Source organism: Oncorhynchus keta, unplaced genomic scaffold, assembly GCF_023373465.1.
Source record: "Oncorhynchus keta strain PuntledgeMale-10-30-2019 unplaced genomic scaffold, Oket_V2 Un_contig_27733_pilon_pilon, whole genome shotgun sequence".
Lineage (NCBI taxonomy): Eukaryota > Metazoa > Chordata > Actinopteri > Salmoniformes > Salmonidae > Oncorhynchus > Oncorhynchus keta.
In genome coordinates, this window is record NW_026285673.1 from 37,231 (window position 1) to 58,939 (window position 21,709).

At 42.3% G+C, this 21,709-nt stretch overlaps 1 protein-coding gene and 1 long non-coding RNA gene across 2 annotated transcripts in view; one reads left to right on the plus strand and one right to left on the minus strand.

The window, feature by feature from the left end:
- Window positions 1–21,709, minus strand: part of LOC127922933 (serine/threonine-protein kinase ULK4-like) — a 67,355-nt gene that overhangs the window by 2,939 nt on the left and 42,707 nt on the right. The gene's annotated exons all lie outside the window — the stretch shown is intronic.
- On the plus strand, window positions 3,531–6,516 carry LOC127922934 (uncharacterized). Its single transcript, XR_008112894.1, has 3 exons — window positions 3,531–3,608; window positions 3,853–3,996; window positions 4,679–6,516. It is a non-coding gene; the product is annotated as an uncharacterized LOC127922934 (long non-coding RNA).

The window sequence follows — 21,709 nt, forward strand, 5'->3', positions numbered from 1 at the left end:
GTATCATCTCTCTGACAATGGAGCCTGGAGCTACGGAGCTTCTCCAACCAAGGCAGCCAGGGTCTCTAGTCTCTCCTGTCAACCTGAACTGGGCCACCAGATGAGGTGAGTGATGCAGTCTGGGACTCAAGGCTCCATGCTTCACAGCTTCAAACACAGCATGGTCAAAGAGAGAAGGTAGGTTTGGGATTAAGGAAGAGCACAAATTAGAATCTTACTTAAACTTTGCTTGAGGGCGGTCTTAGCTGCAATAGACACAACCCGCCAGCAACCTGACCCCCAAGCCGGCTTCTCGCTTTCCAATCCTCTGGGTGAGAAAAGTTCTGTATCAACGCTACTTCAGTTCAAGGCAATGCTCTGGTCCTTCTTGATAATACCCTCTCTCTCAGACCCTCTCATCCCAGAGAGGTGCTGCCTAAAAGGTGAGTCATTGAGTTGTCAGTGGTCCTCGTGGCCTTGTATGTGAGCTGCTCTTTTAGTGGGATGGAAAGGTGATGACAAGGCGTCCGTGTTTAATGTATCTGGACGACTAAACCAACTAGCGGGGGTAATTACTCCGCTGGGTTTATGGAGCTGCAAATACATTTTCATTGTAATCTCCTGTGACATCGCCGGCTCCTTCCACTCTGCCAGCAAAGTACCGCCCGTTGCCAGGCAACAGGGTTAGGTACCTCGGAGGAGAGACTTTCCCTAATTCTCTGAGCTCCTCTCTCGTCCTATAATTCTATCCGCTGTAATATTGCTTAATACCCCAGCTGTCTACAACCCCATGCTATTCTCCACAACAATACTGTTTTTTTACAGATGTCATAATACAATAAGAAATAGGCTAGCATTTCCAGGTTCCCTCTTCTTCCCTGGTCCTATTCTTAGTATCCACACAGAACACTATCCAAGAGAACTGTATTATCATCAGTAGGTGGCTAGTAGACAACACACTCCCCTTTTACTGAAATACCCTGCCTGCATGGGTAACTATGTTGAATGAGAAAGCAGCGTAGCTTTCCTCTGTGTGCTATTAAACAGTGTCAGACTAAGCGAGTCACTAAAGAACTATGCTTAGCTACAGTTGTCAGCGCTACACATCGTTGGAAAGTCGGTTGCATGCTGTGCAGCAGACAAATTGGAGAGATGGAGGCTTAAAATAGCAGACAGTCACAGCTGGGACCGCTTTTAAACACCTGACCATAAATATGGTCCTCATCTGAGCCTGAGCATGTTTACACTGCTGTGTGTGTGTGTGTGTGTGTGTGTGTGTGTGTGTGTGTGTGTGTGTGTGTGTGTGTGTGTGTGTGTGTGTGTGTGTGTGTGACAGGGAGAACCATCAGTGAGATGGAGGTATAGAGAGAACATGAGAAAGAGAGGAGAGAACATGGGAGTGAACATGAGAGAGAAAGAGGAGAGAACATGGGAGAGAGAGAGAACATATGAGAGAACATGGGAGAGAGAGAGAACATGAGAGAAAGAGAGAGAACATGGGAGGGAGAGAGAACATGAGAGAGAAAGAGAGGAGAGAGAGAACATGAGAAAGAAAGAGAGAACATGGGAGAGAGAGAGAACATATGAGAGAAAGAGAGGAGAGAACATGGGAGAGAGAGAGAACATGAGAGAGAGAGAGGAGAGAACATGGGAGAGAGAGAGAGAGTTATGTGGTGGGTGGCTCTGCTGTCCTGAATCCTGACTCCATACTAACAGGTTATCAGATAACCTGGCCCAACTGCATACATCTGATGTATTGTATATCTGTGTTAATCCGCTTTGGACCATAGCCTCCCCTAAGTCGGGACAAGCCTTTTGCCAGTTCAGAGAGAGAGAGATAAACGTTAGAGCAAAACAACAATCAACAACCCAACCCTCCTTCCCGTTCACTCCTCCTCCCCTCACTCCCCCATCTTCACAAACAAGTGGATTGTTCAGAATGTTTAACATGTAAACTCAGGCTGGTACATCAAAGCTAACATGGGATGGTAAACCCTAGTCCCTGTAATTACAGAGTGAATTAACATGGTTGAGAAGCTATTAGTAGAACCCATTCACAGATACAGTCTGAGGGGATCTACTTTTAAAACTCATGTGGACAAGAGGAGCTGACGGGCGGACTCTCTCTCATAATAATAATGATGATCAGCTCTCTCCAGTGTTCTCTGTAGATTTAAGGTCCTTCCACTTGACTGTTTTGCTTTATTTCCTCCCGTAAGATTAAAGTGAGATCCTCTCTGGTGCTGCTCTTTAACCTGTGTGGAATTTAGCAGAATGGGTTCCAGGAGCAGCTCTCGCATGACGAGTAACCTTGTGTTAGTTCCCAGAGGCGGGAGACCCGGGGTAGAACCCAGCTCGGTCACACCAGCACTCACACAGAAACACATGTTCCTTGTTTGTTCATGGTATAAATTCAGTTTGATCAACACACGAATGACCTCAGACGGTCTGAGGAGCATCAGAGTGTGACCTGTCTCTCTCTCTGTGGTCCCTGACTGACTGTTGAGATCAGTGTGTTGAGCTGCAGCGAAGGGAGAGGGACAGGCTCTGCTGCTCTCTACCATGGTCCCACCTACCTCAGCTTAGATCACAGTGTCTGACACACACATACACTACAGAGAGACAAAGAGAGAGAGAAAGAGAGACAGAGGCAAATGAATCAGAACTCAAAAACGCCCGGAACTTCCAATTACTGGAAGTTTCCTTCTTTTCGGAGGCCCTTTTGTAACCTCAATTCAATTAGTGTTCCAAGTCGTTAACTGAATATTCAAGCCGTTTTCAGATGAAATGAAAGGCAAGGGCAGAGTGGGCTAGGGGATAAAACATTTGTTAGGCATGCTAATAACTAGTGCTGCTATTCAGCCTCCGTCAGACTACAGACCCAGAGGACTCTCTGTGACCATGGCTGAGGCGGTAATGACCAGGTTTTGCCCAAATGAGCCAAATAAAGCCCTGACTTAATTTATTCAGAATACAGGACGTGAACTGTACTACACACTCACTTCCTACTTATCTAATTGGCTAGATGCAACCCATCTATCATTATGAGGACTCAGAGGGAGTTGGGGTGCAGGGTTGTGGCAACACACATGTCTTCACTTTGATTGAAAAGATCAAAAGGTATTTGATTGCACACATTTGATTCCCTTATAAAACACAAACAGGGCTGGATAGTTGTGGTGTGTCTTCATGTGGCCGGTCAAATGGAAAGTATTTTGTTGAAAGAGATTTGCTGCAGCTAAAGACCTGATGACATTTTATTAACTGTCTGGCTCTGTCCCAAATGGCACCCTATTCCCTAGACAGCGCCGCAGTACTTGTTACAAGAAGTAGTGCACTATAAAGGGAATAGGGTGCCATTTGAGAAAACACCCCTGGTATTCATGAGGCTGTTTACTAACAAGTGTAGTCCAGTCAGGCCACAGGCAGCAGGTCCAGTCTACAGTACTGGGGATGGATATGTCAGGCTACAGGTCCAGTCTACAGTACTGGGGATGGATATGTCAGGCTACAGGCAGCAGGTCCAGTCTACAGTACTGGGGATGGATATGGGGATGGATATGTCAGGCTACAGGCAGCAGGTCCAGTCTACAGTACTGGGGATGGATATGTCAGGCTACAGGCAGCAGGTCCAGTCTACAGTACTGGGGATGGATATACAGGCAGGCCCAGGTCCAGTCAGGCAGGCAGCAGGTCCAGTCTCCACAGTACTGGGGATGGATATGTCAGGCTGGGGATGGATATGCCTAGGCTACGCCAGCAGGTCCAGTCTACAGTACTGGGGATGGATATGTCAGGCTACAGGCAGCAGGTCTACAGTACAGTCTACAGTCCAGTCTACAGGGGATGGATATGTCAGGCTACAGGCAGCAGGTCCAGTCTACAGTACTGGGGATGGATATGTCAGGCTACAGGCAGCAGGTCCAGTCTACAGTACTGGGGATGGATATGTCAGGCTACAGGCAGCAGGTCCAGTCTACAGTACTGGGGATGGATATGTCAGGCTACAGGCAGCAGGTCCAGTCTACAGTACTGGGGATGGATATGTCAGGCAGGCAGCAGGTCCAGTCTACAGTACTGGGGATGGATATGTCAGGCTACAGACACAGGTCCAGTCTACAGTACTGGGGATGGGATGGTCTACAGTACTGGGGATGGATATGTCAGGCTACAGGCAGCAGGTCCAGTCTACAGTACTGGGGATGGATATGTCAGGCTACAGGCAGCAGGTCCAGTCTACAGTACTGGGGATGGATATGTCAGGCTACAGGCAGCAGGTCCAGTCTACAGTACTGGGGATGGATATGTCAGGCTACAGGCAGCAGGTCCAGTCTACAGTACTGGGGATGGATATGTCAGGCTACAGGCAGCAGGTCCAGTCTACAGTACTGGGGATGGATATGTCAGGCTACAGGCAGCAGGTCCAGTCTACAGTACTGGGGATGGATATGTCAGGCTACAGGCAGCAGGTCCAGTCTACAGTACTGGGGATGGATATGCTCAGTCCAGCTACTGGGGATGGCAGGCTACAGGCAGCAGGTCCAGTCCAGTCTCAGGCTACAGACACAGTACTGGGGATGGATATGTCAGGCTACAGGCAGCAGGTCCAGTCTACAGTACTGGGGATGGATATGTCAGGCTACAGGCAGCAGGTCCAGTCTACAGTACTGGGGATGGATATGTCAGGCTACAGGCACAGGTCCAGTCTACAGTACTGGGGATGGATATGTCAGGCTACAGGCAGCAGGTCCAGTCTACAGTACTGGGGATGGATATGTCAGGCTACAGGCAGCAGGTCCAGTCTACAGTACTGGGGATGGATATGTCAGGCTACAGGCAGCAGGCCCAGCTCCAGTCTACAGTACTGGGAATGGCTATTGTGTAGATTAGAAATTATAAGAGAGTCTTGGCAAGAGATAACCTCAAAGGTTTTTCAACAATAAAATGCCAAGGCCAAGAGCAACCCATTTTTTCTCAGTTTGACATCATTGCATGAATATGTGACATCCACTTGAATGGTGACCAGGAGCTGCAAATAAAATGAGAAGGTTTGGAAGCAAAATAATAGATGTCAAAGAAAGGTGACAATAATTGGGGACATTTCTTAGTGATTTCATGAAATCAAAATATTTTGCAATAAAACATTGGTCACTTAGCTAGACCACAGCGACTGATATACGTAGGCCTAACGTTTCTTCTAGGCTCAACGCAACAACAGGTTGGTTATAAATTAAACAATATCTGATATTAAAATAAAGGTGTGTATTATTGTTCAATTGGACATCCTTGGTGGTCCAAGATGGCCCTTGTGTGCATCCAAAATGGCTCCCTATATAGTGCACGACTTCTGACCAGAACCACCAACATAGTGCACTATAAAGGGAATAGGGTGCCATTTGGGATGCGAACTCCAGCCATCTTATTGAAATAAATCCTGAAGGCTCCACCATCTAACCCAGGGGTGTCAAACTCATTTTTCCCCGGGGGGGGGGCACATTTGGTCTTCAACGAGGTCTGAGGGAGGGGGGCACACTGAAAATGTGTTATATTTCCTTGCAATCAAAATGAGCAAAAAATTGTCCTCTATCCTTCAAATGTTTTTTTCTCGATACTCCCTGTTTAGCTTTAATTAAAGTATATTGAGTTTGTTCCCCCACCCCAAAAAATATATAGATATATAAAAATGTCATTTATTTTTACTCAAACCATGAGCCGTATGTTTGACAGCCCTGATCTAGCCCAAAACAAACCTTTCTCCCTTGACACAAACCTGACCCCTCTCCTATCTCCTGTCCTCTGTCTTCTTTCAACTGCTTTGTGAAAGGGGTGTCGCTCGGATGCCATTTCTGACATTGTAAGGTAATTGGCTATTTCTTTGATGAGGCAGAGACAAAAGTGGTTGTGCATTAGATGGGTACAGCAGTGAAATTAATGCATGCTAATTAAGCAGCTCTTTGTTGCAGGGAGGGTGCTGGGGAAGATGAGAAGGCTCTGTAGCACTCTGTTCTCTATGGGACAGATTGAGCACCCATTGTCAACGGCTCACTCAGGTGTAAATGAGCCCTCTGTGTTATTTTGGAAAGATTGGAAAAATTGATGATGTGCAACATGCATAGTCAATGAGAGCTAGGGAGCACAGAGAGGAAGAGAGAGGCTGATACTACAATACTCTGTCAACCCAGCCCAGTACTGGCCAGTGGAATAGAGAGAGAGAGAGAGAGAGAGAGGCTGATACTACAATACTCTGTCAACCCAACCCAGTACTGGCCAGTGGAAGAGAGAGAGAGGCTGATACTACAATACTCTGTCAACCCAACCCAGTACTGGCCAGTGGAATAGAGAGAGAGGCTGATACTACAATACTCTGTCAACCCAACCCAGTACTGGCCAGTGGAATAGAGAGAGAGAGAGAGAGAGAGAGAGAGAGGCTGATACTACAATACTCTGTCAACCCAACCCAGTACTGGCCAGAAGAAGAGAGAGAGAGAGGCTGATACTACAATACTCTGTCAACCCAACCCAGTACTGGCCAGAAGAAGAGAGCCTAGAAGGCTGATACTACAATACTCTGTCAACCCAACTGGCCCAGTACTGGCCAGAATAGAGAGAGGCTGATACTCCCCTCTGTCCTAGCCTAGAAGACTGGCCCTCCCTAGAGAGAGAGAGAGGCTCCCTCCTAGCCTAGAAGACTGTCTCCCTCCCTAGCCTGGCCAGAAGACTGGTCCCTGATACTAGCCTAGAAGACAATAGCCTGTCCCTAGCCTAGAAGACTACTCTCAACCTCCCTAGCCCTCCCTACTCTGTCCAACCCAGCCAGAAGAAGAGAGAAGACTGATACTACCCTCAACCCAACCCAGTAGCCTAGAAGAGGCTGATACTACTCCCTCCCTAGCCAGTACTGGCCAGTGGAAGAGAGAGAAGACTCCTAGCCTAGAAGACTCTCAACCCCCCAGCCTAGAAGACTGATAGCCTACAATCTCTGTCAACCCAACCCAGTACTAGCCTAGAAGACTGTCTCCCTCCCTAGCCTAGAAGACTGGCTCCCTCCCTAGCCTAGAAGACTGGCTCCCTCCCTAGCCTAGAAGACTGGCTCCCTCCCTAGCCTAGAAGACTGGCTCCCTCCCTAGCCTAGAAGACTGGCTCCCTCCCTAGCCTAGAAGACTGGCTCCCTCCCTAGCCTAGAAGACTGGCTCCCTCCCTAGCCTAGAAGACTGGCTCCCTCCCTAGCCTAGAAGACTGGCTCCCTCCCTAGCCTAGAAGACTGGCTCCCTCCCTAGCCTAGAAGACTGGCCCTCCCTAGCCTAGAAGACTGGCCTAGAAGACGGTCTCCTCCCTAGCCTAGAAGACTGGCTCCCTCCCTAGCCTAGAAGACTGGCTCCCTCCCTAGCCTAGAAGACTGGCTCCCTCCCTAGCCTAGAAGACTGGCTCCCTCCCTAGCCTAGAAGACTGGCTCCCTCCCTAGCCTAGAAGACTGGCTCCCTCCCGTCCCTAGAAGTCAATGCCAAACTGCTATACATCTTCCAGTGGCAACGCTGCCAACAGGCTGTCAATCAGTGAGGAGCTGGGGGCAGTATTTGGCTCTGCTGCTCATCCATCCACACTGGCATGCCACAACCCTCAGCCCCCACTCTTGGCTCTCCCAGTGTTCCTCAGTGTCCAGACTAATGGAGCAGGACCTATCATCCCATTTCATCTCCCAGGGAGAACTGGGAGTTGTACCACACACACACACACACACACACACACACACACACACACACACACACACACACACACACACACACACACACACACACACACACACACACACACACACACACACACACACACACACACACACACACACACACACACACACACACACACACACACACACACACACACACACACACACACACACACCCCATCTGTTCTACTTGTCTCTCTTTCTGCTCAGCGAGACCCATGAAACAACCCCAGACTCCTGTCTGCCTGCATGTCTTCCTGTCTTCATGTCTTATTGCCTTTACCTCCCTTATCTTACCTCATTTGCAAACACTGTATATAGACTTTTTCTATTGTATTATTGACTGTATGTTAAACCCCATCATCCTCAGTAAAGTTGTTTAACCACCATATGTCTAGTTAAACCCCATCATCCTCAGTAAAGTTGTTTAACCACCATATGTATAGTTAAACCCCATCATCCTCAGTAAAGTTGTTTAACCACCACCATATGTCTAGTTAAACCCCATCATCCTCAGTAAAGTTGTTTAACCACCACCATATGTCTAGTTAAACCCCATCATCCTCAGTAAAGCTGTTTAACCACCATATGTATAGTTAAACCCCATCATCCTCAGTAAAGTTGTTTAACCACCACCATATGTATAGTTAAACCCCATCATCCTCAGTAAAGTTGTTTAACCACCATATGTCTAGTTAAAACCCCATCATCCTCAGTAAAGTTGTTTAACCACCACCATATGTCTAGTTAAACCCCATCATCCTCAGTAAAGTTGTTTACCTAGTTAAACCACCATATGTCTAGTTAAACCCCATCATCCTCAGTAAAGTTGTTTAACCACCATATGTCTAGTTAAACCCCATCATCCTCAGTAAAGTTGTTTAACCACCACCATATGTCTAGTTAAACCCCATCATCCTCAGTAAAGTTGTTTAACCACCACCATATGTCTAGTTAAACCCCATCATCCTCAGTAAAGTTGTTTAACCACCATATGTCTAGTTAAACCCCATCATCCTCAGTAAAGTTGTTTAACCACCATATGTCTAGTTAAACCCCATCATCCTCAGTAAAGTTGTTTAACCACCATATGTCTAGTTAAACCCCATCATCCTCAGTAAAGTTGTTTAACCACCACCATATGTCTAGTTAAACCCCATCATCCTCAGTAAAGTTGTTTAACCACCACCATATGTCTAGTTAAACCCCATCATCCTCAGTAAAGTTGTTTAACCACCATATGTCTAGTTAAACCCCATCATCCTCAGTAAAGTTGTTTAACCACCACCATATGTCTAGTTAAACCCCATCATCCTCAGTAAAGTTGTTTACCCACCATATGTATAGTTAAACCCCATCATCCTCAGTAAAGTTGTTTAACCACCACCATATGTCTAGTTAAACCCCATCATCCTCAGTAAAGTTGTTTAACCACCACCATATGTCTAGTTAAACCCCATCATCCTCAGTAAAGTTGTTTAACCACCACCATATGTCTAGTTAAACCCCATCATCCTCAGTAAAGTTGTTTAACCACCATATGTCTAGTTAAACCCCATCATCCTCAGTAAAGTTGTTTAACCACCACCATATGTCTAGTTAAACCCCATCATCCTCAGTAAAGTTGTTTAACCACCACCATATGTCTAGTTAAACCCCATCATCCTCAGTAAAGTTGTTTACCACCACCATATGTCTGTGTCTAGTTAAACCCCATCATCCTCAGTAAAGTTGTTTAACCACCATATGTCTAGTTAAACCCCATCATCCTCAGTAAAGTTGTTTACCACCACCATATGTCTAGTTAAACCCCATCATCCTCAGTAAAGTTGTTTAACCACCACCATATGTCTAGTTAAACCCCATCATCCTCAGTAAAGTTGTTTAACCACCATATGTCTAGTTAAACCCCATCATCCTCAGTAAAGTTGTTTAACCACCACCATATGTCTAGTTAAACCCCATCATCCTCAGTAAAGTTGTTTAACCACCACCATATGTCTAGTTAAACCCCATCATCCTCAGTAAAGTTGTTTAACCACCATATGTCTAGTTAAACCCCATCATCCTCAGTAAAGTTGTTTAACCACCACCATATGTCTAGTTAAACCCCATCATCCTCAGTAAAGTTGTTTAACCACCATATGTCTAGTTAAACCCCATCATCCTCAGTAAAGTTGTTTAACCACCACCATATGTCTAGTTAAACCCCATCATCCTCAGTAAAGTTGTTTAACCACCATATGTCTAGTTAAACCCCATCATCCTCAGTAAAGTTGTTTAACCACCATATGTCTAGTTAAACCCCATCATCCTCAGTAAAGTTGTTTAACCACCATATGTCTAGTTAAACCCCATCATCCTCAGTAAAGTTGTTTAACCACCATATGTCTAGTTAAACCCCATCATCCTCAGTAAAGTTGTTTAACCACCATATGTCTAGTTAAACCCCATCATCTCAGTTAAACCCCATCATCCTCAGTAAAGTTGTTTAACCACCACCATATGTCTAAAGTTGTTCTAGTTAATGTCTACCCCATCATCCTCAGTAAAGTTGTTTAACCACCATATGTCAGTAAAGTTGTTTAACCACCATATGTCTAGTTAAACCCCATCATCCTCAGTAAAGTTGTTTAACCACCACCATATGTCTAGTTAAACCCCATCATCCTCAGTAAAGTTGTTTAACCACCACCATATGTCTAGTTAAACCCCATCATCCTCAGTAAAGTTGTTTAACCACCATATGTCTAGTTAAACCCCATCATCCTCAGTAAAGTTGTTTAACCACCACCATATGTCTAGTTAAACCCCATCATTAAACCCCATCATCCTCAGTAAAGTTGTTTAACCACCACCATATGTCTAGTTAAACCCCATCATCCTCAGTAAAGTTGTTTAACCACCACCATATGTCTAGTTAAACCCCATCATCCTCAGTAAAGTTGTTTAACCACCACCATATGTCTAGTTAAACCCCATCATCCTCAGTAAAGTTGTTTAACCACCACCATATGTCTAGTTAAACCCCATCATCCTCAGTAAAGTTGTTTAACCACCACCATATGTCTAGTTAAACCCCATCATCCTCAGTAAAGTTGTTTAACCACCACCATATGTCTAGTTAAACCCCATCATCCTCAGTAAAGTTGTTTAACCACCACCATATGTCTAGTTAAACCCCATCATCCTCAGTAAAGTTGTTTAACCACCACCATATGTCTAGTTAAACCCCATCATCCTCAGTAAAGTTGTTTAACCACCACCATATGTCTAGTTAAACCCCATCATCCTCAGTAAAGTTGTTTAACCACCACCATATGTCTAGTTAAACCCCATCATCCTCAGTAAAGTTGTTTAACCACCACCATATGTCTAGTTAAACCCCATCATCCTCAGTAAAGTTGTTTAACCACCACCATATGTCTAGTTAAACCCCATCATCCTCAGTAAAGTTGTTTAACCACCACCATATGTCTAGTTAAACCCCATCATCCTCAGTAAAGTTGTTTAACCACCACCATATGTCTAGTTAAACCCCATCATCCTCAGTAAAGTTGTTTAACCACCACCATATGTCTAGTTAAACCCCATCATCCTCAGTAAAGTTGTTTAACCACCACCATATGTCTAGTTAAACCCCATCATCCTCAGTAAAGTTGTTTAACCACCACCATATGTCTAGTTAAACCCCATCATCCTCAGTAAAGTTGTTTAACCACCACCATATGTCTAGTTAAACCCCATCATCCTCAGTAAAGTTGTTTAACCACCATATGTCACCATCATGTCAGTGTTGTTAAACCCCATCATCCTCAGTAAAGTTGTTTACCACCACCATATGTCTAGTTAAACCCCATCATCCTCAGTAAAGTTGTTTAACCACCACCATATGTCTAGTTAAACCCCATCATCCTCAGTAAAGTTGTTTAACCACCACCATATGTCTAGTTAAACCCCATCATCCTCAGTAAAGTTGTTTAACCACCATATGTCTAGTTAAACCCCATCATCCTCAGTAAAGTTGTTTAACCACCACCATATGTCTAGTTAAACCCCATCATCCTCAGTAAAGTTGTTTAACCACCACCATATGTCTAGTTAAACCCCATCATCCTCAGTAAAGTTGTTTAACCACCATATGTCTAGTTAAACCCCATCATCCTCAGTAAAGTTGTTTAACCACCACCATATGTCTAGTTAAACCCCATCATCCTCAGTAAAGTTGTTTAACCACCATATGTCTAGTTAAACCCCATCATCCTCAGTAAAGTTGTTTAACCACCACCATATGTCTAGTTAAACCCCATCATCCTCAGTAAAGTTGTTTAACCACCACCATATGTCTAGTTAAACCCCATCATCCTCAGTAAAGTTGTTTAACCACCACCATATGTCTAGTTAAACCCCATCATCCTCAGTAAAGTTGTTTAACCACCACCATATGTCTAGTTAAACCCCATCATCCTCAGTAAAGTTGTTTAACCACCACCATATGTCTAGTTAAACCCCATCATCCTCAGTAAAGTTGTTTAACCACCTAGTTAAACCCCATGTTTGTCTGTCTAGTTAAACCCCATCATCCTCAGTAAAGTTGTTTAACCATATGTCTAGTTAAACCCCATCATCCTCAGTAAAGTTGTTTAACCACCATATGTCTAGTTAAACCCCATCATCCTCAGTAAAGTTGTTTAACCACCACCATATGTCTAGTTAAACCCCATCATCCTCAGTAAAGTTGTTTAACCACCACCATATGTCTAGTTAAACCCCATCATCCTCAGTAAAGTTGTTTAACCACCATATGTCTAGTTAAACCCCATCATCTCAGTTAAAGTTGTTTTACCACCAATGTCTGTTAAAGTTTCCATCATCCTCAGTAAAGTTGTTTAACCACCACCATATGTCTAGTTAAACCCCATCATCCTCAGTAAAGTTGTTTAACCACCACCATATGTCTAGTTAAACCCCATCATCCTCAGTAAAGTTGTTAACCACCACCACCACCATATGTCTAGTTAAACCCCATCATCCTCAGTAAAGTTGTTTAACCACCACCATATGTCTAGTTAAACCCCATCATCCTCAGTAAAGTTGTTTAACCACCACCATATGTCTAGTTAAACCCCATCATCCTCAGTAAAGTTGTTTAACCACCACCATATGTCTAGTTAAACCCCATCATCCTCAGTAAAGTTGTTTAACCACCACCATATGTCTAGTTAAACCCCATCATCCTCAGTAAAGTTGTTTAACCACCATATGTCTAGTTAAACCCCATCATCCTCAGTAAAGTTGTTTAACCACCACCATATGTCTAGTTAAACCCCATCATCCTCAGTAAAGTTGTTTAACCACCACCATATGTCTAGTTAAACCCCATCATCCTCAGTAAAGTTGTTTAACCACCACCATATGTCTAGTTAAACCCATCATCTCACCACCATATGTCTAGTTAAACCCCATCATCCTCAGTAAAGTTGTTTAACCACCACCATATGTCTAGTTAAACCCCATCATCCTCAGTAAAGTTGTTTAACCACCACCATATGTCTAGTTAAACCCCATCATCCTCAGTAAAGTTGTTTAACCACCACCATATGTCTAGTTAAACCCCATCATCCTCAGTAAAGTTGTTTACCACCACCATATGTCTAGTTAAACCCCATCATCCTCAGTAAAGTTGTTTAACCACCACCATATGTCTAGTTAAACCCCATCATCCTCAGTAAAGTTGTTTACCACCACCATATGTCTAGTTAAACCCCATCATCCTCAGTAAAGTTGTTTAACCACCACCATATGTCTAGTTAAACCCCATCATCCTCAGTAAAGTTGTTTAACCACCACCATATGTCTAGTTAAACCCCATCATCCTCAGTAAAGTTGTTTAACCACCACCATATGTCTAGTTAAACCCCATCATCCTCAGTAAAGTTGTTTAACCACCACCATATGTCTAGTTAAACCCCATCATCCTCAGTAAAGTTGTTTACCACCCACTAGTTAAACCATATCCTCAGTAAAGTTATGTCTAGTTAAACCCCATCATCCTCAGTAAAGTTGTTTAACCACCACCATATGTCTAGTTAAACCCCATCATCCTCAGTAAAGTTGTTTAACCACCACCATATGTCTAGTTAAACCCCATCATCCTCAGTAAAGTTGTTTAACCACCATATATGTCTAGTTAAACCCCATCATCCTCAGTAAAGTTGTTTAACCACCACCATATGTCTAGTTAAACCCCATCATCCTCAGTAAAGTTGTTTAACCACCACCATATGTCTAGTTAAACCCCATCATCCTCAGTAAAGTTGTTTAACCACCACCATATGTCTAGTTAAACCCCATCATCCTCAGTAAAGTTGTTTAACCACCACCATATGTCTAGTTAAACCCCATCATCCTCAGTAAAGTTGTTTAACCACCACCATATGTCTAGTTAAACCCCATCATCCTCAGTAAAGTTGTTTAACCACCACCATATGTCTAGTTAAACCCCATCATCCTCAGTAAAGTTGTTTAACCACCATACCTAGTTAAACCCCATCATATGTCATATGTCTAGTTAATCCCCATCATCCTCAGTAAAGTTGTTTAACCACCATATGTCTAGTTAAACCCCATCATCCTCAGTAAAGTTGTTTAACCACCACCATATGTCTAGTTAAACCCCATCATCCTCAGTAAAGTTGTTTAACCACCACCATATGTCTAGTTAAACCCCATCATCCTCAGTAAAGTTGTTTAACCACCACCATATGTCTAGTTAAACCCCATCATCCTCAGTAAAGTTGTTTAACCACCACCATATGTCTAGTTAAACCCCATCATCCTCAGTAAAGTTGTTTAACCACCATATGTCTAGTTAAACCCCATCATCCTCAGTAAAGTTGTTTAACCACCATATGTCTAGTTAAACCCCATCATCCTCAGTAAAGTTGTTTAACCACCACCATATGTCTAGTTAAACCCCATCATCCTCAGTAAAGTTGTTTAACCACCACCATATGTCTAGTTAAACCCCATCATCCTCAGTAAAGTTGTTTAACCACCATATGTCTAGTTAAACCCCATCATCCTCAGTAAAGTTGTTTAACCACCACCATATGTCTAGTTAAACCCCATCATCCTCAGTAAAGTTGTTTAACCACCACCATATGTCTAGTTAAACCCCATCATCCTCAGTAAAGTTGTTTAACCACCACCATATGTCTAGTTAAACCCCATCATCCTCAGTAAAGTTGTTTAACCACCACCATATGTCTAGTTAAACCCCATCATCCTCAGTAAAGTTGTTTAACCACCATCATGTCTAGTTAAACCCCATCATCCTCAGTAAAGTTGTTTAACCACCACCATATGTCTAGTTAAACCCCATCATCCTCAGTAAAGTTGTTTACCATATGTCTAGTTAAACCACCATAAATGTCTAGTTAAACCCCATCATCCTCAGTAAAGTTGTTTAACCACCACCATATGTCTAGTTAAACCCCATCATCCTCAGTAAAGTTGTTTACCCACCACCATATGTCTAGTTAAACCCCATCATCCTCAGTAAAGTTGTTTAACCACCACCATATGTCTAGTTAAACCCCATCATCCTCAGTAAAGTTGTTTAACCACCACCATATGTCTAGTTAAACCCCATCATCCTCAGTAAAGTTGTTTAACCACCACCATATGTCTAGTTAAACCCCATCATCCTCAGTAAAGTTGTTTAACCACCACCATATGTCTAGTTAAACCCCATCATCCTCAGTAAAGTTGTTTAACCACCTAGTTAAACCCCATCATCCTCAGTAAAGTTGTCTAGTTAAACCCCATCATCCTCAGTAAAGTTGTTTAACCACCACCATATGTCTAGTTAAACCCCATCATCCTCAGTAAAGTTGTTTAACCACCACCATATGTCTAGTTAAACCCCATCATCCTCAGTAAAGTTGTTTAACCACCACCATATGTCTAGTTAAACCCCATCATCCTCAGTAAAGTTGTTTAACCACCATATGTCTAGTTAAACATCATATGTCTAGTTAAACCCCATCATCCTCAGTAAAGTTGTTTAACCACCATATGTCTAGTTAAACCCCATCATCCTCAGTAAAGTTGTTTAACCACCATATGTCTAGTTAAACCCCATCATCCTCAGTAAAGTTGTTTAACCACCATATGTCTAGTTAAACCCCATCATCCTCAGTAAAGTTGTTTAACCACCACCATATGTTTAACCACCATATGTCTAGTTAAACCCCATCATCCTCAGTAAAGTTGTTTAACCACCACCATATGTCTAGTTAAACCCCATCATCCTCAGTAAAGTTGTTTAACCACCACCATATGTCTAGTTAAACCCCATCATCCTCAGTAAAGTTGTTTAACCACCACCATATGTCTAGTTAAACCCCATCATCCTCAGTAAAGTTGTTTAACCACCACCATATAACCACCACCATATGTCTAGTTAAACCCCATCATCCTCAGTAAAGTTGTTTACCACCACCATATGTCTAGTTAAACCCCATCATCCTCAGTAAAGTTGTTTAACCACCACCATATGTCTAGTTAAACCCCATCATCCTCAGTAAAGTTGTTTAACCACCACCATATGTCTAGTTAAACCCCATCATCCTCAGTAAAGTTGTTTAACCACCACCATATGTCTAGTTAAACCCCATCATCCTCAGTAAAGTTGTTTAACCACCACCATTGTCATGTCTAAAGTTGTTTAATATGTCCCATCATCTAGTTGTTAAACCACCATATGTCATCCATCATCTCAGTAAAGTTGTTTAACCACCACCATATGTCTAGTTAAACCCCATCATCCTCAGTAAAGTTGTTTAACCACCACCATATGTCTAGTTAAACCCCATCATCCTCAGTAAAGTTGTTTAACCACCACCATATGTCTAGTTAAACCCCATCATCCTCAGTAAAGTTGTTTAACCCACCATATGTCTAGTTAAACCCCATCATCCTCAGTAAAGTTGTTTAACCACCACCATATGTCTAGTTAAACCCCATCATCCTCAGTAAAGTTGTTTAACCACCATATGTCTAGTTAAACCCCATCATCCTCAGTAAAGTTGTTTAACCACCATATATGTCTAGTTAAACCCCATCATCCTCAGTAAAGTTGTTTAACCACCACCATATGTCTAGTTAAACCCCATCATCCTCAGTAAAGTTGTTTAACCACCATATGTCTAGTTAAACCCCATCATCCTCAGTAAAGTTGTTTAACCACCACCATATATTCTAGTTATCATCCTCAGTAAAGTTGTTTAACCACCACCATATGTCTAGTTAACCCCATCATCCTCAGTAAAGTTGTTTAACCACCACCATATGTCTAGTTAAACCCCATCATCCTCAGTAAAGTTGTTTAACCACCACCATATGTCTGTGTCTAGTTAAACCCCATCATCCTCAGTAAAGTTGTTTAACCACCACCATATGTCTAGTTAAACCCCATCATCCTCAGTGTTTCTAGTTAAACCCCATCATCCTCAGTAAAGTTGTTTAACCACCACCATATGTCTAGTTAAACCCCATCATCCTCAGTAAAGTTGTTTAACCACCACCATATGTCTAGTTAAACCCCATCATCCTCAGTAAAGTTGTTTAACCACCACCATATGTCTAGTTAAACCCCATCATCCTCAGTAAAGTTGTTTACCACCACCATATGTCTAGTTAAACCCCATCATCCTCAGTAAAGTTGTTTAACCACCACCATATGTCTAGTTAAACCCCATCATCCTCAGTAAAGTTGTTTAACCACCACCATATGTCTAGTTAAACCCCATCATCCTCAGTGTCTAGTTAAACCCCATCATCCTCAGTAAAGTTGTTTAACCACCATATGTCTAGTTAAACCCCATCATCCTCAGTAAAGTTGTTTAACCACCACCATATGTCTAGTTAAACCCCATCATCCTCAGTAAAGTTGTTTAACCACCACCATATGTCTAGTTAAACATCACCAGTATGTTTAACCACCACCATATGTCTAGTTAAACCCCATCATCCTCAGTAAAGTTGTTTAACCACCATATGTCTAGTTAAACCCCATCATCCTCAGTAAAGTTGTTTAACCACCACCATATGTTTCATATGTCTAGTTAAACCCCATCATCCTCAGTAAAGTTGTTTAACCACCACCATATGTCTAGTTAAACCCCATCATCCTCAGTAAAGTTGTTTAACCACCACCATATGTCTAGTTAAACCCCATCATCCTCAGTAAAGTTGTTTAACCACCACCATATGTCTAGTTAAACCCCATCATCCTCAGTAAAGTTGTTTAACCACCACCATATGTCTAGTTAAACCCCATCATCCTCAGTAAAGTTGTTTAACCACCACCATATGTCTAGTTAAACCCCATCATCCTCAGTAAAGTTGTTTAACCACCACCATATGTCTAGTTAAACCCCATCATCCTCAGTAAAGTTGTTTAACCACCACCATATGTCTAGTTAAACCCCATCATCCTCAGTAAAGTTGTTTAACCACCATATGTCTAGTTAAACCCCATCATCCTCAGTAAAGTTGTTTAACCACCACCATATGTCTAGTTAAACCCCATCATCCTCAGTAAAGTTGTTTAACCACCACCATATGTCTAGTTAAACCCCATCATCCTCAGTAAAGTTGTTTAACCACCACCATATGTCTAGTTAAACCCCATCATCCTCAGTAAAGTTGTTTAACATCACCACCATATGTCTAGTTAAACCCCATCATCCTCAGTAAAGTTGTTTAACCACCACCATATGTCTAGTTAAACCCCATCATCCTCAGTAAAGTTGTTTAACCACCATATGTCTAGTTAAACCCCATCATCCTCAGTAAAGTTGTTTAACCACCACCTAGTTAAATATGTCTAGTTAAACCACCATATGTCATCATCCTCAGTAAAGTTGTTTAACCACCACCATATGTCTAGTTAAACCCCATCATCCTCAGTAAAGTTGTTTAACCACCATATGTCTAGTTAAACCCCATCATCCTCAGTAAAGTTGTTTAACCACCACCATATGTCTAGTTAAACCCATATGTCATCATCCTCAGTAAAGTTGTTTACCACCACCATATGTCTAGTTAAACCCCATCATCCTCAGTAAAGTTGTTTAACCACCACCATATGTCTAGTTAAACCCCATCATCCTCAGTAAAGTTGTTTAACCACCACCATATGTCTAGTTAAACCCCATCATCCTCAGTAAAGTTGTTTAACCACATCACCATATGTCAGTCAGTAAAGTTGTTTAACCACCACCATATGTCTAGTTAAACCCCATCATCCTCAGTAAAGTTGTTTAACCACCATATGTCTAGTTAAACCCCATCATCCTCAGTAAAGTTGTTTAACCACCACCATCATGTCTAGTTAAACCCTAGTTAAATCATCCTCAGTAAAGTTGTTTAACCACCACCATATGTCTAGTTAAACCCCATCATCCTCAGTAAAGTTGTTTAACCACCACCATATGTCTAGTTAAACCCCATCATCCTCAGTAAAGTTGTTTAACCACCACCATATGTCTAGTTAAACCCCATCATCCTCAGTAAAGTTGTTTAACCACCATATGTCTAGTTAAACCCCATCATCCTCAGTAAAGTTGTTTAACCACCACCATATGTCTAGTTAAACCCCATCATCCTCAGTAAAGTTGTTTAACCACCACCATATGTCTAGTTAAACCCCATCATCCTCAGTAAAGTTGTTTAACCACCACCATATGTCTAGTTAAACCCCATCATCCTCAGTAAAGTTGTTTAACCACCACCATATGTCTAGTTAAACCCCATCATCCTCAGTAAAGTTGTTTAACCACCACCATATGTCTAGTTAAACCCCATCATCCTCAGTAAAGTTGTTTAACCACCACCATATGTCTAGTTAAACCCCATCATCCTCAGTAAAGTTGTTTAACCACCACCATATGTCTAGTTAAACCCCATCATCCTCAGTAAAGTTGTTTAACCACCACCATATGTCTAGTTAAACCCCATCATCCTCAGTAAAGTTGTTTAACCACCACCATATGTCTAGTTAAACCCCATCATCCTCAGTAAAGTTGTTTAACCACCACCATATGTCTAGTTAAACCCCATCATCCTCAGTAAAGTTGTTTAACCACCACCATATGTCTAGTTAAACCCCATCATCCTCAGTTTAACCACCATATGTCTAGTTTAACCCCATCATCCCATATGTTTAACCACCATATGTCTAGTTAAACCCCATCATCCTCAGTAAAGTTGTTTAACCACCATATGTCTAGTTAAACCCCATCATCCTCAGTAAAGTTGTTTAACCACCACCATATGTCTAGTTAAACCCCATCATCCTCAGTAAAGTTGTTTAACCACCACCATATGTCTAGTCAGTAAAGTTGTTTAACCACCATATGTCCCATCATCCTCAGTAAAGTTGTTTAACCACCACCATATGTCTAGTTAAACCCCATCATCCTCAGTAAAGTTGTTTAACCACATATGTCACCATATGTCTGTGTCTAGTTAAACCCCATCAGTTAAACCCCATCATCCTCAGTAAAGTTGTTTAACCACCACCATATGTCTAGTTAAACCCCATCATCCTCAGTAAAGTTGTTTAACCACCACCATATGTCACCATCATGTCTAAAGTTAACCACCATATGTCTAGTTAAATCATCCTCAGTAAAGTTGTTTAACATCACCACCATATGTCTAGTTAAACCCCATCATCCTCAGTAAAGTTGTTTAACCACCACCATATGTCTAGTTAAACCCCATCATCCTCAGTAAAGTTGTTTAACCACCACCATATGTCTAGTTAAACCCCATCATCCTCAGTAAAGTTGTTTAACCACCACCATATGTCTAGTTAAACCCCATCATCCTCAGTAAAGTTGTTTAACCACCACCATATGTCTAGTTAAACCCCATCATCCTCAGTAAAGTTGTTTAAACCACCATATGTCTAGTTAAACCCCATCATCCTCAGTAAAGTTGTTTAACCACCACCATATGTCTAGTTAAACCCCATCATCCTCAGTAAAGTTGTTTAACCACCATATGTCTAGTTAAACCCCATCATCCTCAGTAAAGTTGTTTACCACCACCATATGTCTAGTTAAACCCCATCAAAGTTGTTTAACCACCACCATATGTCTAGTTAAACCCCATCATCCTCAGTAAAGTTGTTTAACCACCACCATATGTCTAGTTAAACCCCATCATCCTCAGTAAAGTTGTTTACCACCACCATATGTCTAGTTAAACCCCATCATCCTCAGTAAAGTTGTTTAACCACCATATGTCTAGTTAAACCCCATCATCCTCAGTAAAGTTGTTTAACCACCACCATATGTCTAGTTAAACCCCATCATCCTCAGTAAAGTTGTTTAACCACCACCCCATATGTCTATGTCTAGTTAAACCCCATCATCCTCAGTAAAGTTGTTTACCACCACCATATGTCTAGTTAAACCCCATCATCCTCAGTAAAGTTGTTTAACCACCATATGTCTAGTTAAACCCCATCATCCTCAGTAAAGTTGTTTAACCACCACCATATGTCTAGTTAAACCCCATCATCCTCAGTAAAGTTGTTTAACCACCACCATATGTCTAGTTAAACCCCATCATCCTCAGTAAAGTTGTTTACCACCATATGTCTAGTTAAACCCCATCATGTCTGTGTTTAACCACCATATGTCTAGTTAAACCCCATCATCCTCAGTAAAGTTGTTTAACCACCACCATATGTCTAGTTAAACCCCATCATCCTCAGTAAAGTTGTTTAACCACCACCATATGTCTAGTTAAACCCCATCATCCTCAGTAAAGTTGTTTAACCACCACCATATGTCTAGTTAAACCCCATCATCCTCAGTAAAGTTGTTTAACCACCACCATATGTCTAGTTAAACCCCATCATCCTCAGTAAAGTTGTTTAACCACCACCATATGTCTAGTTAAACCCCATCATCCTCAGTAAAG